The following is an 18492-nucleotide window of genomic DNA, read 5'->3' on the forward strand; positions in this document are numbered from 1 at the left end:
CTCTTGATTGCCTTATACACTCATGACTGCCTGGACAGATTCTGCACTAAATCCTTCCGCAGACTGCCTGTTTCCTCAACATTACCTGCCCCTCCACCAATCTTCATATCATATATAAAACAGTGAAATCGAGCTGTCCTGGAGTCTATTGGTACATGCTTTTAGGCATTTGTATCTTCTACCTGATGCGAGGATGGAAATGGGAGAATGCCCAGGGTGGGTGGGATCTTTGATTATGCTGGCTGCTTTAGCAATGCAGCGATAAACGTAGACAGGGTCCATGGAGGGGAAGTTGGTTTCTTTGATGTGTCGAACTCTGTCCACAATTCTCCTTATCTTTGTGCATTTCAGGTGGAGTAGTTGCCGTGCCATGTTATGGTGTGTCTGAATAGGATGATTTCAAAGGTACATCAGCAAAGATTAGTGATGGTCAAGGGAAACATAACAAATTGCTTTACCCTCTTGAGGAAGTAAGGGCACTGGTACACCTCTTGGTCATGGCATCCACATTGTTGGACCATGACAAGCTGTAGGTGATATTCATTCCCAGGAACTTCAACCTTTCAACCCTCTCAACCTTAGTACTGTTGATGTAAACAGGAGCAAGTGCACCACCCTTATTGCTGTAATTAATGACCAGCTATTTTGTTTTGCTGGCTTTCAGGAAAGGGGTGTTGCCATGACAACATACTACTAGGCTCTCTATCTGCTTCCTGTATTCTAACTCTTCATTATTTGAGATTCGGCCCACTATGGTAATGTCATCTCCACACTTGAAGATAGATTTAGAGCAGAATCTGTCCAGGCAGTCATGAGTGTATAAGGCAATCAAGAGAAGATCTGCAGATGCTGGAAATCCAAAGTAACTCACAAAAAATGCCAGAAGAATTCAGCAAGTCAGGCAGCATCTATAGAAAAGAGTAACAATCAATGTTTCAGGCTGAGACTCTCCATCAGGTCTCCTATGTTCCTTCAATGAGTGTATAGGGAGTACATTCGGGGGTTGAGGACCCAGTGTTGAGGGTAATTGTGGCAAAGGGGCTGCTGCCTGTCATTACTGTCCTTACATTTTGAGAGGCTGTTGATGAAACATATCAACTACTGCTTGAGAAGCAAATTGGATCTGCTTCAAGTTGCCTACTGGAACAACAGGTCCACAGCAGATGCCATCTCATTGGCTCTTCACTCAATCCTGGAACATCTGGACAGCAAAGATGCATACACTTATGACTGTGTGGCTAAGCACAGCTCCGATGCCATATTCAAGTTTGCTGATAGCACCACTGTTGTAGGCCAGCATAAAAGTGGTGATAAATCAGGAGAATGAAAATCTGGCTGAGTGGTACCACAACAACAACCTCTCTCAACTTCACTTGCCCCATCATAAAGTTCCCACAAATATTGAACTCACTTTCAAGGACTCTTCATCTCATGTTCTCAATATCTATTGCTTATTTATTTATACTATTGTTTTTGTTTTTGCATTTGCACAGTCAGTTGTCTTCTGCACAGTCAGTTGTCTTCTGCACTCTGGTTGAATTTCCCAGTTGGGTGGTCTTTCATTGATTACAATATGGTTAATATTCTTTAGATTTATTGAGTTTGAACATGAGAAAATGAATTTCAGGGTTGTACATGATGACATATATGTACTTTGATAATAAAGTTTACTTTGAACTATGAGCCTCTTACTCAGTGTCATCAAGAGCAAAGAGCTGATTATTGACCTCAGGAGTAGGACATCAGAGGTCTGTGAGCCAGTCCTCATCAGAGGATCGGAGGTGGAGAAGGATAACAACTTTAAATTCTGAGGACCTATTCCAGGCTCAGCACGTATGTAAGTGCAACTACGAAGAAAGGACAGCTGCGTCTCTATGTCCTTAAGAGTTTGTGAAGGTTCGGCATGACATCTAAAACATCGACAAACTTCTATAGATGTGCAGTGGGAGTATATGGACTGGCTGCACCAGAGTCTGATATGGAAACACCAATGCCTTTGAATGGAAAATCCCACAAAGAGTAATGGATATGATCCAATCATCATGGGCAACCATTATGAATTTGGAGAAGGAAGTCTGAGAATTGGAGCGAGAATGCGGCGGGAGCCATTTTGATTTTGTACCAATGACATAGGTAGGAAAAGGGGAGAGATACTGAAAGGAGAATATAGGGAGCTGGGAAGGGAGTTGAGAAGAAGGACTGCAAAGGTAGTAATCTCGGGATTACTGCCTGTGCCACGCAACAGTGAGAGTAGGAATGGAATGAGGTGGAGGATAAATGTGTGGCTGAGGGATTGGAACAGGGGCCAGGGATTCAAGTTTCTGGATCACTGGGACCTCTTTTGGCGCAGGTGTGACCTGTACAAAAAGGATGGGTTGCACTTGAATCCTAGGGGGACCAATATGCTGGCGGGGAGATTTGCGAAGGCTACTGGGGAGACATTAAACTAGAATGGTTGGGGGGTGGGAATAAAATTGAAGAGACAAGAAGCGAGGAGGTTAGTTCACAAATAGAGAAAGCTAGTAGACAGTGTGTGAGGGAGGATAGGCAGGGGACAGAGAACGGGAACACTCAGACCGAAGATGTAGGGGAGAAGGAAGAAAAAGATAACAAAGTTGTTTGCACCAATAGGGATAAACAGAGAGTAAGAGGTGGAGAGTTTCTTAAATGCATCTATTTTAATGCTAGGAGCATTGTATGAAAGGTGGATGAGCTTAGAGCATGGATTGATACCGGAAATATGATGTTGTAGCTATTAGTGAAACATGGTTACAGGAGAGGTGTGATTGGCAACTAAATATTCCTGGATTTCATTGCTTCAGGTGTGATAGAATTGGAGGGGCAAGGCGGGGGAGGTGTTGCATTGCTTGTCAGAGAAAATATTACAGTGGTGCTGTGGCAGGATAGGTTAGAGGACTCGTTTAGGGAGGCTATTTGGGTGGAATTGAGGAATGGGAAAGGGGTAGTAACACTTATAGGGGTGTATTATAGACCACCTAATGGGGAGCGAGAATTGGAGGAGCAAATTTGTAAGGAGATAGCAGATATTTGTAGTAAGCACAAGGTTGTGATTGTGGGAGATTTTAATATTCCACACGTAGACTGGGAAGCCCATTCTGTAAAAGGGTTGGATGGTTTGGAGTTTGTAAAATGTGTGCAACATAGCTTTTTGCGGCAGTACATAGAGGTACCAACTAGAGAAGGGGCAGTGTGGGATCTCCTGTTAAGGAATGAGATAGGTCAGGTGATAGAGGTATGTGTTGGGAAGCACTCCGGGTCCTGTGATCACAATGCCATTAGTTTCAATATAATTATGGAGAAGGATAGGTCCGGACACAGGATTGAGATTTTTGATTGGAGAAAGGCTAACTTTGAGGAGATGTGAAAGGATTTAGAAGAAGTGTATTGGGACAATTTGTTTTATGGGAAGGATGTAATAGAGAAATGGAGGTCATTTAAAGGTGAAATTTTGAGGGTATCTTTATGTTCCTGTTAGATTGAAAGGAAAGGTTAAAAGTTTGAGAGAGTCATGGTTCTGAAGGGATATTGGAAACTTGGTTCGGGAAAAGAGAGAGATCTACAATGAATATTGGCAGCTTGGACTAAATGAGGTGCTTGAGGAATATAAAGAATGTAAAAAGAATCTTAAGAAAGAAATTAGAAAAGCTAAAAGAAGATATGAGGTTGCTTTGGCAGGTAAGGTGAAAATAAATCCAAAGGGTTTCTATAGTTATATTAATAACAAAAGGATAGTGAGGGATAAAATTGGTCCCTTAGAGAATCAGAGCGAACAGCTGTGCGGAGCCAAAAGAGATGGGGGAGATTTTGAATAATTTCTTTTTTTTGGTATTCACTAAGGAGAAGGATATTGAATTGTGTAAGGTAAGGGAAACAAGTAGGGTAGTTATAGAAACTATGTTGATTAAAGAAGAGGAAGTACTGGCGCTTTTAAGGAATATGAAAGTGGACAAGTCTCCGGGTCCTGACAGGATATTCCCTAGGACCTTGAGGGAAGTTAGTGTGGAAATAGCAGGGGCTCTGACAGAAATATTTTAAATGTCATTAGAAATGGGGATGGTGCCGGAGGATTGGCAAATTGCTCATGTTGTTCCATCGTTTAAAAAGGGTTCTAAGAGTAAACCTAGCAATTATCAGCCTGTGAGTTTGACGTCAGTGGTGGGTAAATTGATGGAAAGTATTCTTAGAGATGGTATATATAATTATCTGGATAAACAGGGTCTGATTAGGAGCAGTCAACATGGATTTGTGCGTGGAAAGTCATGGTTGACAAATCTTATTGAATTTTTTGAAGAGGTTACTAGGAAAGTTGATGAGGGTAAAGTGGTGGATGTTGTCTATATGGACTTCAGTAAGGCCTTGGACAAGGTTCCACACGGAAGGTTAGTTAGGAAGGTTCAATCATTAGGTATTAATATTGAAGTAGTAAAATGGATTCAGGAGTGGGGGGATGGGAGACGCCAGAGAGTAGCGGTGGATAACTGTTTGTCAGACTGGAGGCTGGTGATTAGTGGTGTGCCTCAGGGATCTGTACTGGGTCCAATGTTGTTTGTTATATATATTGATGATCTGGATGATGGGGTGGTAAATTGGATTAGTAAGTATGCAGATGATACTAAGATAGGTGGCGTTGTGGATAATGAAGTAGGTTTTCAAAGCTTGCAGAGAGATTTAGGCCAGTTAGAAGAGTGGGCTGAAAGATGGCAGATGGAGTTTAATGCTGATAAATGTGAGGTGCTACATTTTGGTAGGACTTATCAAAATAGGACATAAATGGTAAATTGTAGGGCATTGAAGAATGCAGTAGAACAGAGTGATCTAGGAATAATGGTGCATAGTTCCCTGAAGGTGGGATCTCATGTGGATAGGGTGGTGAAGAAAGCTTCTGGTAAGCTGGCCTTTATAAATCAGAGCATTGAGTATAGGAGTTGGGATGTAATGTTGAAATTGTACAAGGCATTGGTGAGGCCAAATTTGGAGTATTGTGTACAGTTTGGTCACCGAATTATAGGAAAGATGTCAACAAAATTGTGACAGTACAGAGAAGATTTACTAGAATGTTACTTGGGTTTCATCTCCTAAGTTACAGAGAAAGGTTGAACAAGTTGGTTCTTTATTCTTTGGTGCGTAGAAGGTTGAGAGGGGACTTGATAGAGGTATTTAAAATTATGAGGGAGATAGATAGAGTTGACGTGGGTAGGCTTTTTCCATTGAGACTGGGGGAGATTCAAACAAGAGGACATGAGTTGAGAGTTAAAGGGCAAAAGTTTAGGGGTAACATGAGGGGCAACTTCTTTACTCAGAGAATGGTAGTTGTGTGGAACGAGCTTCCAGCAGAAGTGGTTGAGGCAGGTTCGATGTTGTCGTTTAAAGTTAAATTGGATAGCTATATGGACAGGAGAGGAATGGAGGGTTATGGGCTGAGTGCAGGTCAGTGGGGCTAGGTGAGAGTAAGAGTTCAGCACAGACTAGAAGGGCCGAGATGGCCTGTTTCTGTGCTGTAATTGTTATATGTTATATATTTGGTATATGTAAAGCCCTCCCCACCATTGAGCAGATCTACACAAAACTTTGCTGCAGGAAAGCAGCATCCATCATCAGGGTCCTCCACCACACAGGACACGCTCTCTTCTTGCTGCTGCCACCAGAAAGAAAGTGTAGGATCCTCTGATTTCACACCACCAGGTTCCAGAACAGTTGTTACCCCTCAACCAGCAAGCTCTTGAACCAAATAAGATACCTTAATTCAACTTCACTTTTCCCATCATTTAAATGTTCACACAACCTATGGACTCACTTTCAAGGACACTTCATCTCATATTCACGATATTTATTACTTAGTTATTTATTATAATTATCTCTTTCTTACTGTATTTGTACAGTTTGTTGTCTTTTGCACGCTGGTTGAAAGCCCTAGTTCGTGTGGTCTTTCATTGATTCTGTTATGGTTATTATTGTATAATGGATTTATTGAGTATACTTGCAAGAAAATGAATCTCCTTGTTGTATACGATGAATTATATGTACTTTGATAAATAATTTACTTTGAACTTTGAACATAATTACAGCGCTTAAATTCTGGAATGGTATCAGAGGACTGGAAAATTGCAAGTGTCACTCCACTCTTTAAGAATGGATGAAGGCACAAGAAAGCAAATTATAGGATAATTAGCCCCTGACCTCAGTGGTTGGGAAGACATTGGAGTCTGTCATGAAGGATGAGATTTTGATGTACTTGGAGGCACATGATATAAAAGGCCAAATTCAGCATGGTTTCCTTAATGGGAAATTTTGTCTGACAAGTTTGTTGGAATTTTTTGAGGAAATAGCATGCAAGATAAACAAAGGAGAGTAAGTGGACGTTGTTTACTTGGATTTTTAGAAAACCTTTGAAAAGGTGCTGTACATGAAGCTGCTGAATAAGTTGAGAGCCCATGGTATTACAGGAAATATACTGGCATGGTTAGAAGACTGGCTGACTGGCAGGAGGCAAAGAGTAGGAATAATTGGTGCCTATTCTGGTCTGCTGCCAGTGACTAATGGTGTTCTGCAGAGGTTGGTATTGGGGTCATTTCTTATCACCTTATATGTTAATGATTTGAATGACAGAATTGATGGCTTTGTGGCCAAGTTTGCAGACAATAAGAAGATAGGCAGAGGGGCAGTTAGTGTTGAGGAAGTAGGGAGTCTGCAGAAGGACTTAAACAGATTGGGAGAATGAGCAAAGAAGTAGCAGATGGAGTACAGCTCAAGAAGTTAAGATGGCACTGATTAGTGGTGATACTTTGTGTGCAGCTCCAATGGGAATAATCAAATATTTCTCTTTAGGAATATTACAGCTGAAATCCATAGTCACAATCGTGGGTATGTTAGTAAGCAACATCGTTTTAAGACGTATTAAAAAAACTATTGATACTCAAAATCGGTGGACCACGGACAGCAGACTTGGGTTGCAAGTACAGTTCCCTTTTAAGAATGTGGAAGGAGGGAAGACGTGCTGGTATACAGGTATGATTGAAATTCAGAGGTTTCACACCCCCACTCCCGACTATCCTGCTGGTGAGTGTGTAGTCTCTGGAAAACAAAATTGAAGACCTCAGAGCAAGATTGCTGTACTAGAGGGACATCAGGGACTGCTGTGTACTTTGCTTCACAGAAACCTGTCTAACCTCCACCATTTTGGATGCATCGCTGCAGCCCGATGGCTTCACCATTTTAGGCAAAGATGATTTATGATTAATTCATCATGGTGGACAGATGTGGTGGTTCTGTTTCAATGCCGATCAGCCAACCTGGAACATCTAGTGGTCAAATTTCAGGCATTTTATCTGCTGAGTAGGTTTTCTGGCAGGGACCAGTGTGCACTCTACCTCAGATCAATGTCAGGCAAGCACTGGAGGAGCTGAGCACCCTGCTCAGTAATCTTGAAACAGTGCACCTGGATACCTTCCCTATCATTATGGGGCAGTATTTCAACTAGATGGGCTTGACGAGATCTCTGAACAGCTACCACCAACACACTTGACCACTGTTATATCACTATCAAGTACGCTTACTGTGACATCCCATGCTCACACTTTGGAAAGTCCGATCACTTGGCTGTACTTCTCCCTGCATTTAGGCAGAGACTAAAGACCGGAGCACCAGTGGTGAGGACCAAGGAGGTATGGTCAAGGGAGGCAAAGGAGTGCCTGCAGGATTGCTTTGAGTTGGTGGACTAGACAATATTCAAGGATTCATCTTTGAATCTGAATTAATATGCCACAAGTGTCACTTACTTCACCAGGACCTGTGTGGATGATTGTGTGGCTTTGAGAACATATCGGACATACCCAAACCAAAAGCTGTGGATGAACCAGGAGATTTGTCGTCTGCTGAGGGCTAGAGTCAAATATTCAAGTACATCTATTATCAAAGAATGTATAAATTATACAACCTTGAGATTTGTTTGCCTACAGGCAGTCGCAAAGCAAGAAACTCGAAAGAACCTAATTAAAAAAAAATAAAGAACAACTCCAATACACAGAGGGAAAAAACACAAATCAAGCAAACAATAGAAGCGAGCAACAACAACAGCATTCCAAACCAGATTGAGTCCTCAGATCCCAATCCCTGGAGGAGCCCAGAGTAGGCTCAAAGCCTTGGTTTTTAGTTCATCATATTAGCGGGACAAATCACTGCAAAGTTCGCAGACGTGCAGAACCACAGCTGGGGGCAGTATCACAGCTTTAGAGAGAGGAGCCCCCAGCCTATCTGGGCTGGCGTTTAAGTTGTCCGAACAACAGATTGTACCTTACATTAGGACCTGGGCTCTGCTGCAGCAAATTGCTCCAGGCCTAGATTTCACTGCCGAAGAAGCCATTCTTGACCTCTCCAAATCGGCTCTTTGCCCAGAGCAATCCAACCTTGCCCAAGTCTCAACACCCTACCTTTCCTGTCTACCTGGGCTAGCATTTAAATTGTCCAAACAATAGAATGTGCCTCAGATTAGGATCTAAGGACTCAATTTGGTTTGGAATGCTGTTGTTGTTGCTCGCAATTGGACCTGGACCCCAACGTGGCAAATCGCTCAGGGCCGAGAACACACCACACGGTGATACGCTTTGTGCCTAGATTTCGCTGCTGATGAAGCTGTTCTTGACCCCTCTAAATTGGCTTGGCACTTAGAATGAACCACCCTTGCACCCAAGTTCATTGGACTGGCATCGGATCTCCTTGGCCTGATCTTCTCCTCTCCGAATCATTCACTCCAACCAGCATGGCTCTAACTCCAAGTGCAGCGATTTTGCAGCACACCAGCAGGGCACATCCCGTGAATTCGCTGTGGCATCCAAGATCTGTGGCAATCAATACTGGTGACCATGAACTATACAAGAAGTCCAAGTACAACCTAGGGAAGGCTATTTTAAGAGCGAATGAACAATTCTGCTTGAGGCCAGAGATGGAATTGGATGCACGTCAGCTCTGGCAGGGTTTGCAGGCCATTACATCCTACAAAGTAAAACCTAACATCATGAATGGCAGTGATGCTTCACTCTAAGATTAGCTCAATGCCTATTATGCACACTTTGAAAATGAGAATAAAATTACCTTTATGCGATCTCTGCAGCATCAATAGTGTACCCGATAGGGCTCTGAAAACCTGCACCAACCAATTGATGGGAGTGTTCAAAGACATCTTCATTCTCTCACTGCTGCAGGCAGAGGTACCCACCTGCTTCAAAAGGCTGCCAATCATATCAGTGTCCAAGAAGAACAGGGTGAGCTGCCTCAGAACTATCAACCAGTTGCACTCACGTCTACTGCGATGAAGTGCTTTGAGAGGTTGTTCTTACCTAGAATCAACTCTTTCTAAGCAAGGACCTGGACCTGTTGCAATTTGTCTATCGCCACAATAGGGCGACAGTGGATTCAATCTCACTGGCTCTCTATTCGGCCTTGGATCACCTGGCAATAGCAATACCTACATCAGGTTGTGGTTTATTGAATACATGCCAGCGTTCAACACCATTATACCCTCAGTTTTAATCAACAAGCTACATAAACTTACCCTCTCATCTGGATCCTTAACGTCCTCACTGGGAGACCACAATCAGTGTGGATCAGAAATAACATCTCCTCCTCACTGACAATTAACATTAGTGCATCTCAAGGATGTATGCTTAACCCACTGCTCTACTCTTTCTACACCCACAACTGCGTAACTAGGCACAGCTTAAATGGCATCTATAAGTTTGCCGATGACACACCTATTATTGGTAGAACTTCAGATGGTGACGTGGAGGCATAGAGGAATGAGATATATTGTCTGGTTGAGTGGTGTCACAAAGACAACCTTGAATTCAACATCAGTAGGACCAAGGAATTGAATGTGGACTTCAGGAAGGGGAAGTCGAGGGAAAACACACCAGTCCTCATCGAGGGATCAGCAGTGGAAAGGGTGAGCAGTTTCAAGTTCCTGAGTGACAACATACCTGAAGATCTATCCTGGCTCCAACATACTGATCCAATGACGTGGAAGGCACAACAGCGGCTATATTCCGTTAGGAGTTTGAGGAGACCTTGAATGTCACCAAATACTCTTGCAAGTTTCTGCTGATGTACCACGGAGAGCATCCTAACTGGTTGTATAACCGTCGGGTGTGGAGGGGCCACTGCGCAGGGTTGGACAAAGCTGCAGGAAGTTGTAAGCTCAGCCAGCTCTATCACTGGCATTAGCCTCCCCAGCATCGAGGACCCCTTGAAAAGGCATCATCACAAAAAGGTGGCAGCAATTGTTAAGGACCCCCATAAACCGGGACATGTTACCATGAGGGAGGAGGCACAGGAGCCTGAAGACAAACACTCAATGCTTCAGGAACAGCTTCTTCCCCTCTGCCATTAGATTTCTGTATGGATAATGAACCTGTGAACTCTTTATGTACTACTACTTAGATAGATAGATAGAATATACTTTATTAATCCCGAGGGAAATTTGGTTTCGTTACAGCCGCACCAACCAAGAATAGAGCGTAAATATAGCAATACAAAACCCCCCAACAATCAAATTTAATTTCTATTTAATTTATTATATATAGCTATATATTTTTTATTGTAATTTATAATTCTTTTATTATGTATTGCAATGTGCCACTGCCGCAGAACAACAAATCACAACTTAAGCCAGTGACATAAAAGGATTTGGAGTGGACAGAGTACAGGGAGAAAATTCAAAGATTAGAATTGCAAAGGGACTTGGAAGTCCTCATACAGGTTCCCTAAAGGTTAACTTGCAGGTTGATTCGGTGGTAAGAAAGGCGACTGCAATGTTAGCATTCATTTTGAGAGGAATATAAGAGCAAGGATGTAACACTGATGCATTATAAGGCATTGGTTAGACCACACTTGCAGTATTGTGAGCAGTTTTGGACTCGTTGAAATGATGTGCTAGCATTGGAGAGAGTCCAGAGGATGTTCACAAGGATGGTTCCAGGAATGAAAGAGTTAATGTATGAGGACCATTTGATGGCTCTGGACCTGTACTCCTTGGAGTTTAGAAGAATGAGGGGGATTTCATTGAAACCTATTGAATATTGAAGGCCTAGATAGAGTGGATGTGGAGAGGATTTTCCTATAGTGGGGAAGTCTAGGACCAGAGGGCACAGCCACAGGATAGAGGATCATCCATTTAGAACAGGGATGAGGAGAAATTTCTTTAGTCAGAGGGTAGTGAATCTGTGGTATTCGTTGCCACAGATGGCTGTGGAGACCAAGTCTTTGATTATATTTAAAGTGAAGGTTGATGGGTTCTTGATTAGTTAGGGCATCAAAGGTTATGGAGAGAAGTCAGGAGCAAAGGGTTGAGAGCAATAATAAATCAGCCATGATGGATTGGTGGAGCAGACTCCATCGAATGGCCCAATTATGCTCCTATGTCTTATGGTCTTATGATCTGCTGAGATCTTTGTGGTTTCTTTCCTACTGGCTGACTTATCATTTTGGAAAGCTTGCTTATATTTTTAGCAATGGCAAAATTTTTTTTGTAAACATCTGGCAAATTTTACCCAGAATCTTTAGCAAATCGCAGTCAAACTAGCATTACTTAACATACCTCATCTCATGTCTACTTAATAATATCAATGTGAGGAGGCGCGTAGGAGAAAGCTGGTTCCATGCTACTAGAGAGAGTAGCAGCAAGACAAATAATTGAAATCTGTTTTAATAATGCTGTAGTATTCCACCAAAATCTAGAATTCAAAAATGAAAGTACTCTGAAGTATTGTGAGACATGAAGCAGAAAAAGAAGCAGCTGTTTTACTGAAGAAGAAACACCCAGATCCGCTTTGCCACACCACCCAGTCCCACAGGTTGCAGCAGAGGCATGAAATACAGTCACTCCCTGGACTGAAAGAGAAAAGTCAAGGTCAGAGTGGGAAACGCAAGAAAAGAGCAGCTGCTGTTAGTGTCCCAGTGGACTGGAAAGATGCCAAAATGTTTTAACCACATGATGGAACAATAACTTGTTCAGCTGAACATCATTTGTTGTGACACACCCAGGCAAACTGAAATGACAGAACCCAAACTGTGCCTTTTGCCTGATGTGCTTGCCAGACTAAATTAAGACTGAGCTAGGTAACACAGCTGCCTGGGAAATTGTTCCCTTCTGCTGCCCTCCACCCCTGGGTCCAGATGTTTCATCCCAGCCAAGGAAATTACAATGGGGGCCTGCTTTTACTGATGACAGTTAAAGGGGCTGTGTTACTTAACAGTTCTGGATTTACAAATAGTTTCCATAATCAAAACAAATATTTTGTGATAATTTCATTGAGATTGTTCTTGATGCATTCTGGACTGAAATTTCATGAAATGCTCCTTCAACTTTGCATTGCTTAAACTCTTCAAAGTCAGATAATTAATTGAAAAGATGGAGGCAGACTCACAGTCTCCTATCTCCTTCTCCACTGCCAAGGGATTGTTACGGTGCCAAACCCAAAGTCAAAATCTAAATGGTGCCAAATGTAAATTTTCCCCTAAAAATGTAAATTTAATCCAATTCATGCTGTTTAGTTTTTTGATGTGGCTGATATTTTAAATATACTAAAGTTACTTCTGGTGCATGCTGTTGCCTATGGTTTTTATCAAGTTATGCCCGGCTCTATTTATTGGGGTAATTATCAAAAAGTAAGGGTTGCATAACATTTTTCCTACATGTCACATGAACCTTTTTTCCCCTGCTGGAGACTTTGATTTCTGCTAAGATAAAGTTTCACAGAAGTTGATGACAATGACTTACTTCTCATCTTGGAGACTGGTTAGGAAGTAACTAAGCCTGGGAATGTACTGCCAAGCCTGATTTGGCAAACAGAACTTTTAAATATGCTTCTTTAAGTTATTCTCATAGCACTGTGTTATCAGAAGTTGTTCACTGTTGGGTAACAGTAAATGTACTATATAATTGTGCTTGTGTTTTGTACACTGCTTGTAAAGGCCTCTCCATTTGAATGCATTGGATTTAATGTGTGGATTTCAGATGCAGAATAGAATATACTGATGTGACTTTATAGGATTATTTAAGCCTAGCAGCCAGGGTTGAACTTCCAAGCGATGAGATGCTGAGCAGTAAGTAATTGACAGAACTAAAGACGAAGTAAAAGAGCAAGACAGGTTGACTTAGCTCAATTCTAATAATCCACATCTCCAACTTTAGTCCAGGAATTAGTTCCTTAGCTCAGCCAATTCCCTCACTTCTTAAGGAAAAGAGCTTTATTTAGGTTATATTTACGTATTTTATATTTGCAGCAATAACTTCCTTATTATTAATGCATTGGCCTCTTCCATGAACGTTACACCAAAGGCACCAGAAGTTTCATTCCAACCTGCCTGCATTTATCGTTTTTACTCCGTTGAAGCTTGCTAGGCCCTTGCACATGTCGGGGAACGGGGACATGGTGAAGCTCCGTACAGCTTCTCACTGCTATCTCTCCGAATGCATTCCAGTGTAGTCACAATGGTAGTGACAGCAGACTGTGCTTGGGGATTGATTCCTCTTATTGTTTACCTTCCAATGAACGTCATCCTGTCGAATCTGCAACAAGCAACTGTGAGCTTTGTGGACATGTGAACAGCTTTCTGGAAATGCCAGACAAGTTAATGAAATAGCCAGTTTTCTTATATTGTGTTGTTGTGAAGTGCCAAGATACAAAATTTCTGTTTTAACAGCACTATATATTAATAAGAATTTATTTGTTCAATGCTATTACATCACTTCATCTTTATCCTTGGTCTTCTATCCAGCAGCCTAAACACATTATTCTCTGATGGTTCAGAATTTTCTCCAAGAGTTCACAACTCTCAGGGTGGGTGAATCTCCTTCATTTCTGTCCCAGTCACAACCCCTGACCCTTCTCCCTTCATCTAATGCACTTTACTTGCACTTCCTTTCTTCCGTCTGACTCTTTCCCTTCTCCAGCCTTCTCACTCTTCCTCTTTCCCTTGATGCATCCTCTTCCCCAGTAATCACTCATGACCCTTTTCCCTTCCCCTGATCTTCCTCTTTCACCTTCCCTCCTATCCCTGACTCTTGCCCTTCTCCAGTCATCATCCCTCACCCTTCCACTTGACACTTCCTCTTCCCCTGATCTTCCTATGTCACTTCCTCTGACTCTTTTCCAGTGACCACCCCTTTCCCTGACCATAACAGGCGGATGGTCCTACAGCAGATTGTCTGTTGCTCCATATTCTGGCGTCTGCCCTCTCTTGCGTCTCTAAGTAACAGAAGTTTAGAACATAGAGCAATGAAGCTGCAACAGGCCCTTCGACCCACAATGATGTGCCAAACCAAATAAATGAATCACGAAGGGTCTCGGCCTGAAACGTCGACTGCGCCTCTTCCTATAGATGCTGCCTGGCCTGCTGCGTTCACCAGCAACTTTGATGTGTGTTGTTAAATGAATCATCAAATGGCCAGCTAAACTAATTTCTTCTGCCTACACAATGTCTAAATTGCTTCACTTTTCCCATATTCACATGCCTATCTGAACGTCTCTTTAAAGTCTGTAATGTTTCTGTCTCTACCACCACCCCAGGCACCCACTACTCTCTGAGTAAAAAAACTTACCCTCACATCTCCTTCAAAATGATCCCACCTCAACTTAAATGCATGCCCTCTGGTATTGAACATTTCAGCCCCAACAAAAAAATGCTTTCTGTCTACTCTAGGCCTCTTATAAAACATTTTCAGATCTTCCCTCAGCCTCTGCCGCTCCAGAGGAAACAAACCAAGTTTGCCCAACCTCTCGTTAGAGCATATACCCTCTAAAGCAAGCAGCATCCTGGTAAACCTCCTCTGCACCCTCTCCAAAGCCTCAACATCCTTCTCATAATGGTGTGATCAGAACAGTATGCCATATTGCAGATGTGGCCTACTAGAGTTTTATAAAGCTACAACATAAGCTTATAGGGAGAGGTGTTTGCACTAAGATACAACACTGTGACTAGAAAGATAGAAACATAGAAAACCTACAGCACAATACAGGCCTTTTGGCCCACAAAGTTGTGCTGAACATGTCCCTACCTCAGAAATTACTAGGCTTACCCATAGCCCTCTATTTTTCTAAGCTCCATGTACCTATCCAAAAGTCTCTTAAAAGACCCTATCATATCTGCCTCCACCATCATTGCCAGCAGCACATTCCATGTCCTCACCACTCTCTGTGTAAAAAACTTACCCCTGACACCTCCTCTGTACCTACTCCCCAGCACCTTAAACCTGTGTCCTCTTGTCGTAACCATTTCAGCCCTGGAAAAGAGCCTCTGACTATCCACACGATCAATGCCTCTCATCATCTTATACACCTCTAACAGGTCACCTCTCATCCTCTGCCGCCCCAAGGAGAAAAGGCCAAGTTCACTCATCTGTTTTCATAAGGCACGCTCTCCAATCCAGGCAACGTCCTTGTAAATCTCCTCTGCACCGTTTCTATGGCTTCCACATCCTTCCTGTAGTGAGGCGGCCAGAACTGAGCACAGTACTCCCAAGTGGGGTCTGAACAGGGTCCTATGTAGCTGCAACATTACCTCTTGGCTCCTAAATTCAATTCCACGATTGATGAAGGCCAATACACCGTATGCCTTCTTAACCACAGAGTCAACCTGCGCAGCTGTTTTGAGCGTCCAATGGACTCGGACCCCAAGATCCCTCTGATCCTCCACACTGCCAAGAGTCTTACCATTAATACTATATTCTGCCATTGTATTTGACCTACCAAAATGAACCACCTCACACTTATCTGGGTTGAACTCCATCTGCCACTTCTCAGCCCAGTTTTGCATCCTACCAATGTCCCACTGTAACCTCTGATAGCCCTCCACACTATTCTCAACACCTCCAACCTTTGTGTCATCAGCAAACTTACTAGCCCATCCCTCCATTTCCTCATCCAGGCCATTTATAAAAATCATGAAGAGTATGGGTCCCAGAACAGATCCCTGGAGTCACTGACCTCCATGCAGAAAAAGACCTGTCTACAATCACTCTTTCCCTTCTGTGGGCAAGTCAGTTCCTTGCCTCCTTACTTTCTCAATAAGCCTTGCATGGGGTACCTTATAAAATGCCTTGCTAAAATCCATATTCACTACATCTACGGTCCTACCTTCACCAATGTGTTTAGTCACATCCTCAAAAGATTCAATCAGGCTCATGAGGCACGATCTGCCGTTGACAAAGCCATGCTGACTATTCCTAACCATATTATACCTCTCCAAATGTTCATAAATACTGCCTCTCAGGATCTTCTCCATCAACTTACCAACCACTGAAGCAAGACTCACTGGTCTATAATTTCCTGGGCTATCTCTACTCCCTTCTTGAATAAAGGACCAACATCCGCAACCCCCCAATCCTCCGGACCCTCTCCCATCCCCATTGATGATGCAAAGATCATTACCAGAGGCTCAGCAATCTCCTCTCTCACCTCCCACAGGAGACTGGGGTACATCTCATCTGGTCCCGGCGACTGATCCAACTTGATGCTTTCCAAAAGCTCCAGCACATCTTCTTTCTTAATATCTACATGCTCAAGCTTTTCAGTTCTCTGCAAGTCATCACTACAATCACCAAGATCCTTTTCCATAGTGAAAACCGAAGTAAAGTATTCATTAAGTACCTCTGCTATTTCCTCCGGTTCCATACATACTTTCCTACTCTCACACTTGACAGGTCCTATTCTTTCACATCTTATCCTCTTGCTCTTCACATACAGTACTTGTAGAATGCCTTGGGGTTTCCCTTAATCCTGCCTGCCAAGGCCTTCTCATGGCCCCTTCTGGCTTTCCTAATTTCCTTCTTAAGCTCCTTCCTGTTAGCCCTATAATCTTTTCGATCTCTAACATTACCTAGCTCTCTGAACCTTTTGTAAGCTTTTCTTTTCTTCTTGACTAGATTTATTACAGCCTTTGTACACCACGGTTCCTGTACCCTACCATAACTTCCCTGTCTCATTGGAATGCACCTATGCAGATCTCCACACAAATATCCCCTGAACATTTGCCACATTTCTTCTGTACTTTTCCCTGAGAACATCTGTTCCCAATTTGAGCTTCCAATTTCCTGCCTGATAGCGTCATAGTTCTCCCTACTCCAATTAAACGCTTTTCTAACTTGTCTGTTCCTATCTCTCTCCAATCTTATTCTAAAGGAGATAGAATTATGATCACTATCTCCAAAATGCTCTCCCACTGAGAAATCTGACAGCTGACCAGGTTCATTTCCCAATACCAAATCAAGTACAGCCTCTCCTCTTGAAGGCTTATCTACATAGGATGGACTAGGATGGACAGGAGACGTCACGTCTGAACAACAGAAGGAAATTAGAGCAGAAATAGCCTGCCCAATAGAGCATAAAATGGATCATTCTAGCAGAAAGCTAAGAGAAGAGCTAAGGAAATATAAGGTCCATGCAAGATACGATCAATCTAACAAAAACATTGTAGTATTTATTGATACACTAAAACAAAAGGCTGGTACATGCAAAGCCATACTAATTAGATACACGATATGCACAGAATGATCAGTTCAGAAACAATGAAAGAGGTTTGTACAGGACGTTGAAACTAAACTCGATGTGCCAAAGTGTCAGCAACTCTAATACAGAATTACCAACAAAACAGAGATAATGAACTTTTGCTCTAATATCTGGTTTACAGGGTGACATACAATCAAGAAGCAAGCTGGATTAGGGATGAAAAGGAACGCAGACACGATTGAAAAAATTCCTGAAGTTACAATGGATATGCTGAAAACAGTTATAAAGAATACCCACAACTGGAAAATCACTGTCCGTGATAAAATTTATAATTATCGGTATAAAAATTTACTTGCCTTCATCTGTACCTATTAATACATATCAACAATTTTCTTGAAAGTCCTGAAAAAGTGCCCAAATTTTTGTCAGAAGGTAAAGCATATCTCTTACCTAGAGGAGAAATCACAAATAATCCATCAAAGTATCATCCTGTTATATGCTTACAAACTATACATAAAATTGTGACTTCATGCAATCACCACTCACCTAGATAACTACAATATTCTTACAGAAGAGACAAAAGGATGCCGTAAGGGTATGAAAGGATGTAAGGCACAACCGATAATGGATTTTGTAATTTTAAACCCAGCTCAGTGGAAAAGCAGAAATCGTTCATGTTGTTATATTGACTACCAAAAAGCATTTGATTCTGTCTCACACTCACGGTTAATAGCAATTCTCAATATACATATAAATTACACCTTGTACTTGTCAAATTCCTTCAACCACTGATGAAACATTGGTGTACTGTAATCACCCCATCTATTAACAACCAATAAAGAACAACCATCATTATCAAGATAAACAGGCATTTTCCAAAGTCACTCTCTAAGCCCACTGTGGTTTTGTCTAGCTTTAAACCGACACTCTAATTTACTGAATCGGACAAAAATTGTGTTTCAAATCAGAAACA

This window comes from Mobula hypostoma, chromosome 8 (genome assembly GCF_963921235.1).
Source record: "Mobula hypostoma chromosome 8, sMobHyp1.1, whole genome shotgun sequence".
Taxonomy (NCBI): Eukaryota; Metazoa; Chordata; class Chondrichthyes; order Myliobatiformes; family Myliobatidae; genus Mobula; species Mobula hypostoma.